Source organism: Pogoniulus pusillus, chromosome 2 (assembly GCF_015220805.1).
Source record: "Pogoniulus pusillus isolate bPogPus1 chromosome 2, bPogPus1.pri, whole genome shotgun sequence".
NCBI classification, from domain to species: Eukaryota; Metazoa; Chordata; class Aves; order Piciformes; family Lybiidae; genus Pogoniulus; species Pogoniulus pusillus.
In genome coordinates this window covers 41,047,918-41,065,362 of record NC_087265.1, presented here as the reverse complement: position 1 = coordinate 41,065,362, position 17,445 = coordinate 41,047,918, and the positions used below count along the sequence as shown (strand labels likewise).

General features: G+C 43.3%; 1 long non-coding RNA gene across 1 annotated transcript; it reads right to left on the bottom strand.

Annotated features, from left to right (window-relative positions):
- Positions 1-1,543: 1,543 nt before the first annotated feature.
- LOC135185460 (uncharacterized) lies at positions 1,544-7,756 on the bottom strand. Its single transcript, XR_010306497.1, has 2 exons — positions 7,664-7,756; positions 1,544-2,799 (listed from the first exon to the last, which is right to left on the bottom strand). It is a non-coding gene; the product is annotated as an uncharacterized LOC135185460 (long non-coding RNA).
- Positions 7,757-17,445: the final 9,689 nt, after the last annotated feature.

Genomic DNA, 17,445 nt, shown 5'->3' with positions numbered 1-17,445 from the left:
GGTTTTGAGTATTTTTGATCATCAGTTGTGTCATGCTTCTCCCAACTGGCAGTATGCAATAGCAGCAGGTAACAGCAGGCACTAATAGAACAGCAGAGCACAACAGAGCACATTGTTTACCTGCATATCTCATTTTATCAATGTGGGCTGAGATTAATTGCCCTTTGGACACACAATAGCCAGCCAGAATGGCAACCAGCAATAGAACAAGGGGACACAGTCTCAAGTTGTGCTGGGGAAGTATAGGCTGGATGTTAGGAGGAAGTTCTTCCCAGAGAGAGTGATTGGCATTGGAATGGGCTGCCCAGGGAGGTGGTGGAGGCACCGTCCCTGGAGGTGTTCAGGAAAAGCCTGAATGAGGTACTTAGTGCCATGGTCTAGATGACTGGATAGGGCTGGGTGCTAGGTTGGCCTGGATGATCTTGGAGATCTCTTCCAACCTGGTTCATTCTATGATTCTACAAATGCAAAGTTTCTCTAAGCTGGAGATATCTCAAAGTTTAATAGCTAAATAAGAGAAAATTGTTTGCTGGTAACATCCAGTTAAGTTTTGACAAATACATTAGTTGCTTAGTATAGCATATTTGGCCCAACAGGATAAGGATGCCAGGAATTAAAAGTCTGGGTTTGGAACTATCATGTAGCTAGAAAGAGAATAATCAGTACTATTCAGTTTTGGCACTTTCATCTTCTTTTAATTTCAACCTACGGTAAGAACAAACAGTGCTGGGCAACATTCCAGAAAATGTTGCTGAAGCAGATAAAGTACTATATAGAGGGCTGCAACTCTTCATATAAAAAGAAACCAAGATGCTGAGATAAACCATTCATACTTATTCATATATTTGTCTGTAGAGGGAGCATAAATTTGATCTTAATTCCAAGACTCCGACTTTTGACTGAGTTTATACTAGCAATACTCTGTTCTATAGTTAAACCTGAGGGGTGGCTGTGGCCAGGAGGAGGTTGCTCTCTTCTCTCAGGTGGCCAGCGCCAGAACGAGAGGACACAGCCTCAAGCTACGCCAGGGGAAATTTAGGCTGGAGGTGAGGAGAAAGTTCTTCACTGAGAGAGTCATTGGACACTGGAATGGGCTGCCCGGGGAGGTGGTGGAGTCGCCGTCCCTGGAGCTGTTCAAGGCAAGACTGGACGTGGCACTTGGTGCCATGGTCTAGCCTTGAGCTCTGTGGTAAAGGGTTGGACTTGATGATCTGTGAGGTCTCTTCCAACCTTGATGATACTGTGATATTTTTTAATCCAATGTATATGTAAGTGGTGCTTACTGATGCAAACTCTAGTGCCTTCTTATTCTGAGAATCACAAAAATCAGCTGAATGAAGGAAAATGAATGTAGAATCTGCCTTCTTTATAAAGTGAACAGCACAATGCAGCTGAGGAAATCCATTAACTACAGCAAGGTTGACAGGGAGTGTGAGGGGTTGGCTGTTTGGATTAGTAATAGTTAAGTTTGTGCATTTTTAAATTGCTATCAACAAAACATAAATGAGTGATCATATACACATCATTTCATTTCACTATGCTGTAATCTAAACTCATTGATTCATATTGTTTTAGCACTATGAATAGGAGTGCTAAGAATTATTTGCTCTTCTCCCCAGACTTGTCAAAAGAATAGCTGTAAGTGTCCAAGCATTAATATCTTACACAAACTTACTGGTTTATAAATTTACAGGATGCTGAACCATTCTGGAACTTCATCTCAGAAAGGCATTCTCCAAGGCTGCCAGACAAGCATGATGATATAAGGATACTACATGTGAGACTTCCAAGTCACTTCAAAGTACTGATAGCATCATCACAGTTCATATACAGATACAGGTAATCTATTTCTTCTTCAAACAGATATTTTCCCTGATACTGATCAGAGCAGGATTTTAACACCTCCCTCAGTTCAATGAAGGTAAGATTCCTGCCATACACTAGTGATTTAAGTTTATAATACAGAGTGTCACAAGAAGAAGAGGTAGAGACAATCTGAACAGACCAAGCGCCATCATTCCTAGTTCCACTTCAAGCCTGAATGTTTACCAGCCAGAACGATCTTAAGCCTATTACTTTTCTCTTAACCATCTCCTTCACAAAATACAGGCAGCAGAGTCATGGGGGCACTATGATCACCCCTAAGCTAAGATCACCCATAGATCCCAGGAAAACATCAATTTCTCTCCTTAACTTGCTAAGCCAGCGAATCCTTCCTGAGATGAAATGGTTGCCTAAGTAATGTTTACATACATCTATTTGTACACCTTTCCTAAACTCCATTAAAGCTCCTGCCTGCAGAGCTTTAGAAAAGATGAGAAAATTACTTAGCCTCTGAGCGGAAGAAAAGCCCTCTGTGTGTTTACCTCACACTTTATTTGTTTTTAGAATATATTCAGGCATTCCTGTGCAATTTGTTGCTGATGCTTAATGAGCCAAAGCCTTTTAGAAATTTGTCTATAGCTGTAAAATTCTCTGTTGGCCTTTTCCTCAAACTAGAGGGTTTAGCCCCAACTTATTAGTAGATGTGAATGAAAAACACCAACTCCAGAGACCTTCCCACATCACCTTGCTCGGCCTGCTGCCCTTTACACTTTGCTTGTAACCAACTGAGAGTCTTAACGCATATACCCACAGGTGTGTAAGGCAGCCCAGCAACTAGTATCTACACGCTAATACCACTGTGAAGGGCAAGCCAGGCAATCAAGCATCTTGATATAGCCTCCATGAAAAAGGTCGGATTAGGCACTCTCTTGAGGTCCTTGCTGCTTTTCTGAAGCTGTGTTCATGCTGTGACACCTGCAAGAAATCCAATAGCTGGGTAAAATGGGCTTGCAAGAAACTTGGAAAGAAAAAAAGAACAGTATTTCTTACTAATACACAGAGAAACACAAACCGATCAAATATGACCACCTCCCTGCCCTTTCTCATTATTTTCATTACTTTAAGCACATCCTAACTAAAACCCGAGTTCCTTACACCCAGAATGACAGCTAAATCCCCAGGAAGTATTTCAGTTTCCTTGCCTTACTGTTCAAGTAGGATCTCTGCCCACCTGATTGCACAGCTACCCATACTGGCACAGCAACCTGCTGTGAGAAGTTCCTCACCAGCACATGACCATGGACTTGCATGGAGTCCTGCACAACACGCCCCTTGGTGTTGCACAGCTGTGGGCACAGTGATGGGTGCATTGTGCCATCCTAAATGTCCTGTTTGAGGACATCATGGACTGCATCATGATCTGTTTAGCAGACAGGCAGCAATTGCCTGTATCGGCAACAGCGCTTCCCAGAGTAGTCCTACATAGAGAGCACTGCAATAATTCAAAGAGGGAGTGAAAAAAAAAACAACAGTAAAGAACCTGGTGAGGTTCAGTCTCCTTCCCAAAAGAGCTCTTTGCCAAGTGTGCAGTCAGCAATCTCTTCCAAGACTGCATAACCCCTGCCAAGATTTAGATACGCTGTGTGTGGCAGCGCTACTCAGCTCTAACAGCCTGCAAACTAGGGAGCCTGGAAGGGACAGGGGCTGCATGTGTGGTCAGCACCATCAGTAGCAAATCCCCTCTGGTGTGGGAAAAGCTGGGTCCTCTTTCTTCTCACAGTCCTTTACACAGTGTATCTGGAGGAGACCAGCTCCCCTGGACACTGCTGATAACCTACTCTCCAGAATTACAGTAGCAGCATTAGAGATAACTAAATCTGTTAAGATAGAGAAAACTTAGATTAATACACCACTGCTGGGAAATAAAAGGTGAGAAGAAATTCAACTGTAACCAATCCTGACTTCCTTCAGAAAAGGCAGCTAAAGAAAAAAAAGATCTGTAAGAGCTCTCTGCAGGCTACTCAGACACCTTATTTAAGTTTTGTAAGGATCTGAAACATTAATGATGGTCACATGTAAATATCAAATGCCTCAGTTGTGTCAGGAACCACTTACCCACTGCAATTTTTTTTCTCCCATGTAAATGATGCCAACAGACACTTTTTGGATTTAAAACAAGATTTCAATACATAACAGAAACTGCAGTTTTTGTAATTCAGTGGTAAAAATGAGAAAGGGTGCATGGCAAAGTTATAGCCAGAGAAAATCTGCACATGTGTGATGGTTTGGGTGTTACCCACCCCCACACACTTAAGAAAATCACCCAGACTAGACTCAGCCAATTGGAAATTGAATAAAGCTTTATACTTACAGCTTAGCACAATATGCAAGCAGATATTTATAATATATACAGAAATATACAACTTAAAAAGCCAATACAGAAACACAACACCCCCCTCCCCAGAAACCTGAGTCCCCAGGAGGGGCTCTCAACCACCCTTTCCACCTTCTCCCCAGCCCTCTACCTTACCCCAGACTTTGCCTTATGTTCAAGGTGAGTTTTGAGGGTCAGCCAGGGGGGTTCAGAAGTAGAAGGATTAGTCACACAGACGGCAGGTTAGGTTAGAGAGAAGAGCAGCCCCAAAGATAGAGAGCAAACAACTCCATTATTTCTGTCTATGTTCTTGTTCTTACACATCTCAGCAAGCCTATGAGTGCAGTAGACATCACCATTGTTTCCTTTTCACAGGCCAGAATCTAATTCTTCTCACCAAAATATCCCAGCTAGGCTCAAACTGGCACAACTTGGTCAAGAATTCACATCCTGTCAGAAACTGTTCCACTAAACATTTAGTGAAATATGTCTTTGGATCTCAATTTTCCCAAACTTTAGCAGAGATTAAATCTCCAACAAATGAAATCTTCAGTGTTGAGCAAATATATGTCAGGCCCTGAACCTCTATAGTCACTGTCATTTAAAATCTCTTTTAAAATCCAGTGCAGTTGTCAGATATGTGCTCATTTTAGTTATGCATAGGTGGGTTTGCAGTGGCACCAAGTGTACAATTAGCCTATTCCCAGGTGAACATTTTCTGTGGCTATGTCACTGGAGAAATCTCTTCCACATCTTTGCCTATTTGAAGGTGGCAAGAAATCAGTTGTTGTAAGCCTACTCATATCAAACTGATTTCTCAGGCTATGCTGCAACAATACTTTCCCATGTGGTAGTGCAGAAAGTTAGCAAGGAAGGTCGCACACTCTGCTGTGGTCCTGGTGAGGGGTGTAGCTACAGTAGCTTGTGCGCTAAGCTACTAATAAATTAAGGTACTCTAGAGGACCTGTGTGTAAGTCAAGTGGAGAAACATGCATCTGGAATGCCATAGCCACAATGCCAGTGCTTACCGGAGGAAAGAAAAAAGGAGGAAAGAAAAAAGGAGGAAAGAAAAAAGGAGGAAAGAAAAAAGGAGGAAAGAAAAAAGGAGGAAAGAAAAAAGGAGGAAAGAAAAAAGGAGGAAAGAAAAAAGGAGGAAAGAAAAAAGGAGGAAAGAAAAAAGGAGGAAAGAAAAAAGGAGGAAAGAAAAAAGGAGGAAAGAAAAAAGGAGGAAAGAAAAAAGGAGGAAAGAAAAAAGGAGGAAAGAAAAAAGGAGGAAAGAAAAAAGGAGGAAAGAAAAAAGGAGGAAAGAAAAAAGGAGGAAAGAAAAAAGGAGGAAAGAAAAAAGGAGGAAAGAAAAAAGGAGGAAAGAAAAAAGGAGGAAAGAAAAAAAGAGGAAAGAAAAAACGAGGAAAGAAAAAAGGAGGAAAGAAAAAAGGAGGAAAGAAAAAAGGAGGAAAGAAAAAAGGAGGAAAGAAAAAAGGAGGAAAGAAAAAAGGAGGAAAGAAAAAAGGAGGAAAGAAAAAAGGAGGAAAGAAAAAAGGAGGAAAGAAAAAAGGAGGAAAGAAAAAAGGAGGAAAGAAAAAAGGAGGAAAGAAAAAAGGAGGAAAGAAAAAAGGAGGAAAGAAAAAGGGAGGAAAGAAAAAGGGAGGAAAGAAAAAGGGAGGAAAGAAAAAGGGAGGAAAGAAAAAGGGAGGAAAGAAAAAAGGAGGAAAGAAAAAAGGAGGAAAGAAAAAAGGAGGAAAGAAAAAAGGAGGAAAGAAAAAAGGAGGAAAGAAAAAAGGAGGAAAGAAAAAAGGAGGAAAGAAAAAAGGAGGAAAGAAAAAAGGAGGAAAGAAAAAAGGAGGAAAGAAAAAAGGAGGAAAGAAAAAAGGAGGAAAGAAAAAAGGAGGAAAGAAAAAAGGAGGAAAGAAAAAAGGAGGAAAGAAAAAAGGAGGAAAGAAAAAACGAGGAAAGAAAAAACGAGGAAAGAAAAAACGAGGAAAGAAAAAACGAGGAAAGAAAAAACGAGGAAAGAAAAAACGAGGAAAGAAAAAACGAGGAAAGAAAAAACGAGGAAAGAAAAAACGAGGAAAGAAAAAACGAGGAAAGAAAAAAGGAGGAAAGAAAAAACGAGGAAAGAAAAAACGAGGAAAGAAAAAACGAGGAAAGAAAAAACGAGGAAAGAAAAAACGAGGAAAGAAAAAACGAGGAAAGAAAAAAGGAGGAAAGAAAAAAGGAGGAAAGAAAAAACGAGGAAAGAAAAAACGAGGAAAGAAAAAACGAGGAAAGAAAAAACGAGGAAAGAAAAAACGAGGAAAGAAAAAACGAGGAAAGAAAAAACGAGGAAAGAAAAAACGAGGAAAGAAAAAACGAGGAAAGAAAAAACGAGGAAAGAAAAAACGGGAGGGGAAAAAACACAACACATCCAGGTGGCTCTCAGTTTCCCCTACCTGTTGTGCTACTGAAAGGCACCAAAACCAACTGCAGGACCCTTGTTTTGTTGCTCAGGTTTGCCATTAACATGATGCTCTACCTTGCCTCAAGGACCCAATCCCCTTCTGAAGGCCAGACCATACTGCTGGGCCCCTGATGGCATGAGTGGACAATTGAAGTTAGAGGACAAGGGTCCAAGCTCCCACCCTGCCCAGGTGCCAAAGGTGTCCTCTCTTGGTGGGTGCTCCCACACCAGCAGCCTGCACTCCTGGAGCTTGTCACCATGGGACAGACTGCAGGGCGCCCCCAAGGCTCTACAACCAGTGAAAACCAGCACCAGGTTCATAATTCTGGCACAACATGTCTTCACTTTGAAGCTTGGTACTGCTTTTTACAGTTCTATTTTTAAAATGTATTAAAGATGTTTTAAAGTGGCAAGGACTTCCAATAAAAGCCACGTTGTCCAGAATCAGGATGTTAGTCCCAATTTAAACTGGTTGTTAAACAATAGTATATTCAAATAAAAGTGGTCTGATGTACAAAATGCCTCAGACTGATTGAAAGTGTATTCCAGTTTTCCTCTTCTCAGATCTTCAGAAGCCATTGTGTCTTTATCTTTTATGTTTTCTCTTTTACGTGTGCAAGGCTTTCTCCACAACTACTGCATGGAAACTACTGAAAAATGCATTCACTATATTTAAAAATCAAATGTTAGCAATGAAAACTAAAGGATAATAAAGGAAAGATGCTAATAAAGATTTGTCTTGGCTCTGCGTGTGATTAAAACAGCTTACAACATTGTCAGGGCTCCGTCTTCTGAAACACACCCAGGAACATCTTTTTTTTACCATCAGACATTTCTACTATCCCAGCATAAACTCATGTTTAAAATGTTGTATCCCATGCATAGGATTTTCCATTTGGCTAAGTGCGAGAGCATAAACAGGAGAACGCCTGAAGGAGAGCATCACTGCAAGGAGGATCCCAGAGGAGCCAAAGCAGTCTAATTCCTTGGGTCTGCCTAGAGTTCAAAGACCTTCATCTGTGACTGACCTCCTGTTTCTGCAGTAGTCCTGAGTGAATCGTTTCCATGTGTCTCATCTGTTTAAGCTGAGATCCTCAGGGCAGGGACTTCCTTTTGCTTTGGATACCTATAGAGAGTAACTGTAACTTAGAATCATAGAATCAGCCTGGGTTGGAAGGGATCACAATCATTTGGAGAGACAGTTTTCATTCTTTCCTGCCAGCTCCAAGTCTCTTCACTCAATGACATTTGTGCAGCAGTTATAGATCTGCCAGAATCATAGAAGCAGTCAGGGTTGGAAGGGACCACAAGGATCAGCCAGTTCCAACCCCCTGCCATGGGCAGGACACCCTACCCTAGAGCAGCCTGGCCACAGCCTCATCCAGCCTGGCCTTAAACACCTCCAGGGATGGGGCCTCAACCACCTCCCTGGGCAACCCCTTCCAGACTCTCACCACTCTCATACTGAGCAACTTCCTCCTCACAGCCAGTCCCAATCTCCCCACCTCCAGCTTTGCTCCTTTTCCCCTAGTCCTGTCTCTAACTGAAAGCCTAAAAAGTCCCTCTCCAGCTGTTTTGTAGGCCCCCTTCAGATACTGGAAGACCACAAGAAGGTTTTCCTGGACTGCAAGTGCACACTGCTGGCTCATGTTGAGCTTCTCAACCACCAGCACCCCCAAGTCTGTCTCCTCAGGGCTGCTCTCCAGCCACTCACTACCCAGCCTGGACTTGTGCTTGGGATTGCCTCGACCCAGATACAGGACCTTGCACTTGGTCATGTTGAACCTCATGAGATTGGCTTGTGCCCATCTCTCCAGCCTGTGCAGTTCCCTCTGGATGGCATCCCTGCCCTCCAATTGTGTCTGCTGCATCACACAGGTTGGTGTCCTCAGCAAACTTGCTGAGGGTGCACTCAGTGCCTCTGTTCATGTCACCAACAAAGGTGTTGAACAAGACTGGTCCCAAGGGTGATCCCCGAGGAACTCTGCTTGTCACTGGCCTCATGGACCCATCGACAGCCACTCTTTGGGTGTGGCAATCAAGCCAGTTCTTTATCCATCTCATGGTCCACCCATCAAACCCATGTTTCACCAGCTTGGAGACCAGAATGTGGTGTGGAACAATATCAAATGCTTTGCTGACGTCCAGGAACTTATAGTGATATAGCTGAGAAACTCGTAGCGATAATATTAGTAACTAACACAAATCAAGCACAATACAGGAGTTAAAAAATCATGTAAAAAAAATTATCTATCAAAATTTAATGTACTTTGGTGGCCCAGGAGGACCTAGCTCCTGCATAAAACTTTTGGGAAGATTTTCATCACTCTAAAGTTTGTATTTCAGTGATCCTAGCAACACACAACTAAAACAAGCTTCCTGCCCTATCAAAACACATTGTGCCACATGTTGCTACCATAAAGTAACATTTCACATCAGTATAAAAAATGTGCAGTGTTTTTAAATACCTTTGGCAACCACTCATGATAAAAACTTAGCAGAAGCGTGAGATGTAAGTAGCCCATTTGATCCTTCTCTCCTGTCAGTATCATTCCTACAAATGGGAAAATATCTTTATTTTCCATTCTACAAACTGGAAAATTGAGACAAAAAATAACCAAATAAAGTAACCAGCCCAAGGTGATGCTGACTTGCACTTGTATTTCCCCTGCAGTGAGCCACACCACTTGTCAGACCAACTGTGCTGTAATAGTGAAGTAGTTAGGCCTTCAAGATTCATGGTTAGCAAGTATTCCTAAAATTCTGATTAAACATTTTGTTTCCTACTGGTTTTAAATTGGATGTGTCATTCTGTAAATGACAGATGGCTACTGTGCACTAAGTGAGCAAATTTTTAGTTTAGAACAGCAAATACACTAATACATTGGCATCAAGTTTCAGGTAATTCTTTGCACTGAACTCTTGCCAAAAATGATAGATTCCTATCCTGCTTCTGGAAATGTAAAATCTGCAAGGGTTTGGTTGCCCTTAGTAAAATCTTGCGTGCTGAACAAAAGCACAGCATTAAATTGTTGTTCAAACAAAATAGTAATTGTTTTTTTCTCAATAGAATCATAAATCATAGAATCAACCAGGCTGGAAGAGATCTCCAAGATCATCCAGTCCAACCTAGCACCCAGCCCTAGCCAATCAACTAGACCATGGCACTAACTGCCTCAGCCAGGCTTTGCTTGAACACCTCCAGGGACGGCAACTCCACCACCTCCCTGGGCAGCCCATTCCAATGCCAATCACTCTCTCTGGAAAGAACTTCCTCCTAACATCCAGCCCAGACCTACCCCAGCACAACTTGAGACTGTGTCCCCTTGTTCTATTGCTGGTTGCCTGGCAGAACAGACCAACCCCCACCTGGCTACAGCCTCGTTTCAGGTACTTGCAGACAGCAATGAGGTCACCCCTGAGCCTCCTCCTCTTCAAGCTAAACAACAGCACCTCAACATCTCTCTTGAATTGAGGAGCCCAGAACTGGACACAGCACTCAAGGTGTGGACTGACCAGTGCTGAGTACAGGGGAAGAATAACCTCCCTTGTCCTGTTGGCCACACTGTTCCTGATCCAGGCCAGGATGCCATTGGCTCTCTTGGCCAGCTGAGCACACTGCTGGCTCATCTTCAGCTACTATCTACGAGTACCCTCAGCTCCCTTTCTTCTTGGCTGCTCCATACATGGATTTAGAACAAAAAAAAAACACAACATAATTTCAGGAAGAAGATAAAGGCAAAGCCTAGCTTAAGCAAACAAAACAAACAATCAAAACACAAAACAATGTGTGTGTATTAGCAGAGTCAAACAAACAAACAATCACAGAGAGAGTAACTTACCATTGGAATGGGCTGCCCAAGGAGGTGGTAGAGTTGCCATCCCTGGAGGTGTTCAAGGAAAGCCTGGATGAGGCACTTAGTGCCATGGTCTAATTGACTGGATAGGGCTGGGTGCTAGGTTGGACTGGATGACCTTGGAGGTCTTTTCCAATCTGGTTGATTCTGTGATTCTAAGTATTCTGTATATTTTGTAAGACAAGTAACTACATTCAATGTATACATATAATTTTCACTTATTTCCTAACTGTGTTTCTAGATCCACATGGAAAACATTCATTCAAACTCAATTCTACTCGTGGGTCTTGCCACCTCAAACAGTTATAATCTATATCAGCTAAATGTTCAAACACTCCAGAATTCATTAAGAAGTGAAAAGAATTCCAGAATTCATTCAGGAGTGGATGGATTTTGGAAATGCCATGACAGCAGAAAGGACTTCAGCAATTAGAGGAATCTAATGGGAAAAAAAAGGACACAACTTCCTGAAAGTATCTGGAGAAAAAAAAAAACATTCTAAAAGCAGGATCACTTTGGTTTTGGGAAAACAATTATGGAGATTTTTAATGATCTTTTCTAAGAATCAGTAAGGGATAGCACAGGATGATTAAACTGCTGAGTGGTGCCACTCTTGCTTGGAAAACCAGCTGAAAACAGGCACTTTCAGTGCTAGATGAGGGATCTAAAGAATAGTACCAGGGAGAATGGGAACTAGGAGGTAACTGCCTACAGCATTAAGCTTATGTGTGGAAAGAAAGAAAAAAATCAATTATTTGATTTGATGCTGTATTCTAACATGAAAACCAAGAAAAAGCAGAAGATAAATTCAAGAGCTTGGCTAATAAATGAACTGGCCTCTTTTTAGTGCTACTCAACAGCAGATACGGATCGTGCCATAATGAAAGATCTCATATTTGTAATCCCTTCTGGAAGCTCACAATACCAGTGCTAGATCTGTCCATGTTTACTCATTAACCCCATTTTGTCCAGCATATTTATAGAGGACTCCATATTTATGTATGACTCCATATTGCAGTATCAGACCCACATTTCTCCCATCACTTAGAATCATAGAATCAAACAGGTTGGAAGAGACCTACTTCTGAATTTAAACTTAACATTTGACTAGAGTGCAGCTATTTCCATTCTTACTTTACATTTTCAATACTAAGAACATTAGCTTATTCATCTTGTTTTAGCCCACAAGTCACAGATTGAGCATAACATTGTTTCTTCACTTGTCTCTTCTGCAGGGGTCTGCAGCAATTGTTCCTACTGCCTTCCCCCCCCCCATGCAGACAGCAGAGCAAAAATAACAAAAGCATGAATAGATTATTACACACTGAAAAAAATATATCTAAGACTGACAAAGAGTGGTCTTAGAGCTGTCATATGTTTGCTTTTGAGAACCTGCTGCTATAAGATGCCTTCTGGAGCTCAATATCCAGATGCAATCTTCCTGACCTGTTTAGGCAATCATAGCACTTCATTGTCCACTGCTATCATTACAATATTGTTATCATCTGAGCTAGAGTCTGACACTTTCTGTAAGACCTTTCAAATAACCCCTTTACTAGGCTTCAGTACCAAACCATTCAGGGCAAATCTCTGCTTTGTGCTTGTCAGCCTTAATAGACTGGATGTCACTTTTGCCTGTAAAAAGTGCCTGCTCTTCAGCTGTCAGTCAGTCCTTGCAGTGTCAGGCGAGAGCATGGCTGGAGCCGCTGGATTAGAGGGTAGTTACCATAGCTGTCAGATTACTGACAACCTGACACCCACATCCCAAACTTCCTTTGACTGTATTTGGTTTCCATCTCGCTCCTTGGACCTTTCTTAAGGTGGATCCATCTGCTGAAGTTAAATAATAGATGCTGTAGCCATCTGGGAGAGTTCTGTTCTTGCCTCCAATTCTTCTTTCAGCCTGATTTGCCATTTACAGACAGATATCAAATGTGTTTTGCAGAACTCCTTGCAAATTTATAAGGGGAGAGCACACTCTTTTTCCCCCTGATCTCTCAACTTACTGCAGTATTTTTTCAATCATACTTCTGTATTTGGAGGTGTTTTAAATGTTGACATCTACCTCTAGTCAAAAGTGGCAGTGGCTTTATACCCATTCCTTCAGAAATTTTAGATGTACTCAGCACCCCTTTCCCAAAGTTTCTTCAGTTCCACTCTCAAAAGCTTATAAATCAAACAATTCTGTCAATAGCTTACAATTAGAATCATACAATCAACCAAGTTGGAAGAGACCTCCAAGATCATCCAGTCCAACCTAGCACCCAGCCCTAGCCAGTCAACTAGACCATGGCACTAAGTGCCTCAGCCAGGCTTTATTTGAACACCTCCAGGGACAGTGAGTCCACCACCTCCCTGGGCAGCCCATTCCAATGCCAATCACTCTCTCTGTGAAGAACTTCCTCCTAACATCCAGCCTATACCTCCCCTGGTACAACTTGAGACTGTGTCCCCTTGTTCTATTGCTGCTTGCCTGGCAGAAGAGACCAACCCCCACCTTATACCAACACTTTATAGAACTTGCCTTGCATTTCACATTCGACAGTTAACATGAACACTTCTCCTGTTTTCAGGATATTAACAAGGATTAAACAGAAAAAAATAACTTCAGCACATTATTTCTGAGCAGAATCATGCACTCTTTGGCTGTTCCTTCACTTGGAGGGCTGTACTTGAAACCAAACTGCAAGGGTTTGTTCTGTGGCTGTTAAACCTCCCAAGAGGCACATCCTGTACCTCTATTTTAACCATGGCTAATTGGGGTAGATCATCTATATTCTGCCAGTCGTTGATCTCAGCTAGCTAGACTGAGCCAGACTGGGTTTCCTCTCTCTGCTTGGATTACAAAGAGAAACACTTACTTTGAATAATGCCTTTGCAAGATTTCAGAGGAGTAAAGGGAAGAATACTAAGAGCCATATGCTGGTGATAGAAGGCAGTGCACATGGAAAGTTAGCAAAAAAATTGTACTCATGTCTCCCTTGTCTGTACTTAAAATTAAATTTCTTTATAGAAGAAAAAAAAATCTAATTTTTCATCCTTATTTTCTTTATTTTAACATAATTGCAACCTGCCATGTAAGCCTTTATACTTTTCTCTTTGTACTTTTTACCTATGGCTATTGTACTTTTCTCTTATGATATGAAATTCTTGTGGAAACACTTCCATGTAGAAGAGAAAATGTAGCAATTGCTCACTCACACTAAATATTGAGGTAACCTATGATTCAGCATGAAAAGGTAGAGTATCTGGATTACAATCAGCACTACTCTTAGTAATAAGTATGGTAGTTGCATTAAAATCCAACACGTGGCAGGTAATTTGCAATGCCTTGGGTATTCAAGGAAATATCTGAGGGTATAGTGCACCCTTCACTTATGGAAACCTGCAGGACTGATTTGTGAAATTTGGAGAGACGGTTTTCATTCTTTCCTGCCAGTTTCAAGTCTCTTCACTCAATGACATTTGTGCAGCAGTTATAGATCTGCCAGAATCATAGAAGCAGTCAGGGTTGGAAGGGACCACAAGGATCATCTAGTTCCAGCCCCCCTACCATGGGCTGGGACACAGTACCCTAGAGCAGGCTGCCCACAGCCTCATCCAGCCTGGCCTTAAACACCTCCAGGGATGGGGCCTCAACCACCTCCCTGGGCAACCCATTCCAGGCTCTCACCACTCTCGTGCTGAAAAACTTCCCCCCCACATCCAGTCTGAATCTCCTCACCTCCAGCTTTGCTCCGTTCCCCCTAGTCCTGTCACTCCCTGATATCTTAAAAAGTGCTTTAGCAGCTTTCTCGTCATCCTCTTCAGATACTGGAAGGTCACAAGAAGGTCACCTCTCAATCTCCTCTTCTCCAGACTGCACAGCCCCAACTCTTTCAGTCTGTCCTCATAGCAGAGCTGCTCCATCCCTCTGGTCATCCTCGTGGCCCTTCTCTGGACACACTCCAGCATCTCCACATCCCTCCTGTAATGGGGGCTCCAGAACTGGATGCAGTTCTCCCGGTGGTGTCTCACCAGAACGCAGTAGAGGGGGAGAATCACCTCCCTCCACCTGCTGACCACACTTCTCCTGATGCAGCCCAGGATCTGGTTGGAGAGATACTATTATCTTCTCCATAAACAAGACTGCCTCAGATTTAGAACTAAAGCTGAGTTGTTTTTTTCTTTTACATTGAAACTACGTTACAATGCATGGATTTTCCTACACTGCCACATTGCATGCTTGTGCCACTATTGCCTTGCAAGACAGGCAGGTGTGATTATGGATACTCCACACCTCATCTAACCTTGCTGTTCAGAAAGCTAGGCACCAGTGATCTTCTGCCTGGAACCAGAAAGTGAGTCATCCAGAGACCTCCAGGAGTGCACCTGTGCAGCAGCCTTGGTGCAAGACAGCAACAGTGGCAGTACTGGAACAGACTGTGGCAGTGGACCCTACTGACAACCACCTTCTGAACTAGTACTGCTCTGTGCACAGGTACAGCAGTAACTACTAGGATACAGACAACTATCAATGTGGAACATGATGACAGTCTATTTGTGAGGAGGAGAACTAACAAAAGCCAATAGTGTCAGAAGTTCAATATCATACTAAGCTATTTCCATTAACAGCCTGATTTCTGGGCTGTTATCACTGATGTTGTAACAAAAATAATTAAACAAGAGAGCATAGGGCTTTTCTGTATCTGCCACACACATTTTTCTGACTCACAGAGCCAGTCAGGGTTGGAAGAGACCACAAGGATCATCTGGTTCCAGGACCCCTGCTATGTGCAGGGACACCCTGTCCAAGATCAGGTTGGCCACAGCCTCATCCAGCCTGGATTCATGAACTGCCCCCTCAAAACAGGTGACAGAATCATGGAATGTTAGGGGCTGGAAGTGACCTCAAAAGAGCTTCCAGTCCAAGCCCCTTACAGAGCAGGATCACACAGGAATGCATCTAGGCTGGTCTTGAGTACCTCCAGAGAAGGAGACTCCACGATCCCCCTGGGCAGCCTGTTCCAGTGTTCCATCACCCTCACAGTGAGATAAATTTTCCTCATGTTTACATGGAACTTCCTATGCCTCAACTTCCATCCATTGCCCCTTGCCTTGCCATTGAGCATCACCAAGAAGAGCCTGGCTCCCTTCTTTTGGCACTCATCCTTTACTTATTCATACCTCTCAGTCTCCTCCTCTCCAAGCTATAAAGCCTCAGCTGCCTCAGTCTCTCCTTGTAAGGAAGATGTTCCACACCCTTAATAGCTTTTGTGGCTCTGCGTTGGACTCTCTCAAGTGGTTTCCTGTCCTTCTTGAACTGAGGGGCCCAGAACTGGGCACAATATTCCAGAGGTAGCCTCACCAAGGCAGAGTAGAGGGGGAGAACTTTTCTCAACCTGCTAACCACAGGCCTTCTACTACACCCCAGAATGGCACTGTTCCTCCTGGTCACAAGAGCACATTGCTGGCTCATGGTCAGCCTTCCACCCACTAGGACCCCCAGGTTCTTTTCCCCTTCACTGCTCTCCAGCAGGTCAGTCCCCAGCCTATACTGATACCTGGGGTTGTTCTTTCCCAGGTGCAAGACTCTACAATTGCCCTTGTTGAATTTCATTACATTTCTCCCTGCCCATCCCTCCAGCCTGTCCAAGTCTCACTGAACGGCAGCACAGCCTTCTGGTGTGGCAGCCACTCCACCCAGCTTGGAGTCATCAGCAAACTTGCTGACAGTGCACTCTGTGCCCTCATCCAGGTCCTTGATGAATATATTGAAGAGAACTGCTCCAAATACTGACCCCTGAGCGACTCCAATAGTTACAGGCCTCCAGCTAGACTCCATCCCATTGACCACAACTCTTTGACTTCTTTCCTTCAATCAGTTCCCACCCACTGCCTGATCATCCAGACCACACTGCCTCATTTTGGTCAGAAGGATGCTGTGGAAGACAGTGTCAAATGCTTTATTGATATCAAAATAAACCACATCCACTGCTCTACCATCATCAATCTACCTGGTTATGTCCTCATAAAAGGCCATCAGGTTGGTCAAACATGACTTCCCCTTGGTAAAACCATGCTGACTGCTCCTAATGACCCCTTGTCCTTGATATGCCTAAAGACAGTACCAAGAATAAGTTGCTCCATTACCTTTCTGGGGGTGGAGGTGAGGCTGACGAGTCTATTGTTAGCTGGGTCCTCCTTCTTACCCTTTTTGAAAATTGAAGTGACATTTGCCCTCCTCCAGTCCTCAGGCACCTCTCCTGTCCACCATGACTTACTGAAGATGTTGGAGAGTGATCTAGCAATGACCTGTGCCAGCTGTCTCAGCACCCATGGGTGCGTGCCACGAGGAACCATGGATTTATGGATATCCAGATTAATCACCTGTTCCTTAACCCACTCCTCATCAATCCAGTCCTCATCAATCAAGGAAAACTCCTCCTTTGTCATGTCTTCCTCTGGGCCCTGAGAAGTCTAGGGCTCCTGAGGAGTCCCCAGCAGTATAGATGGAGATAAAGAAGGCATTTAGTAATTCCTCCTTTGTGTCCTCTGTCACCAAGGCACCCACCTCACTCCGCAGTGGGTCTATGTTGCATCTAGTGTTAGTTTTTCCTGCAATGCATTTGAAGAAGCCCTTTCTGTTGTCCTTGACCTCCCTTGCAAGATTGAATTCCATGAAGGCCTTAGTTTTCCTAGTTGCCTCCCTACATCCTCTGACAACAGTCTTATACTCCTCCCAAGTGTCCAGCCCTTCCTTCCATTTGTGGCCTTCCAGTATCTGAAGCGGTGCTACAAAAAACACTGGGGAGGGACCTTTTAGGCTATCAGGTAGGGACAGGACTAGGGGAAAGGGAGCAAAGATGGAGGTGAGGAGATTCAGAATGGACATGAAGAGGAAGTTGTTCAGCATGAGAGTGGTGAGAGCCTGGAATGGGTTTCCCAGGGAGGTGGTTGAGGCCCCATCCCAG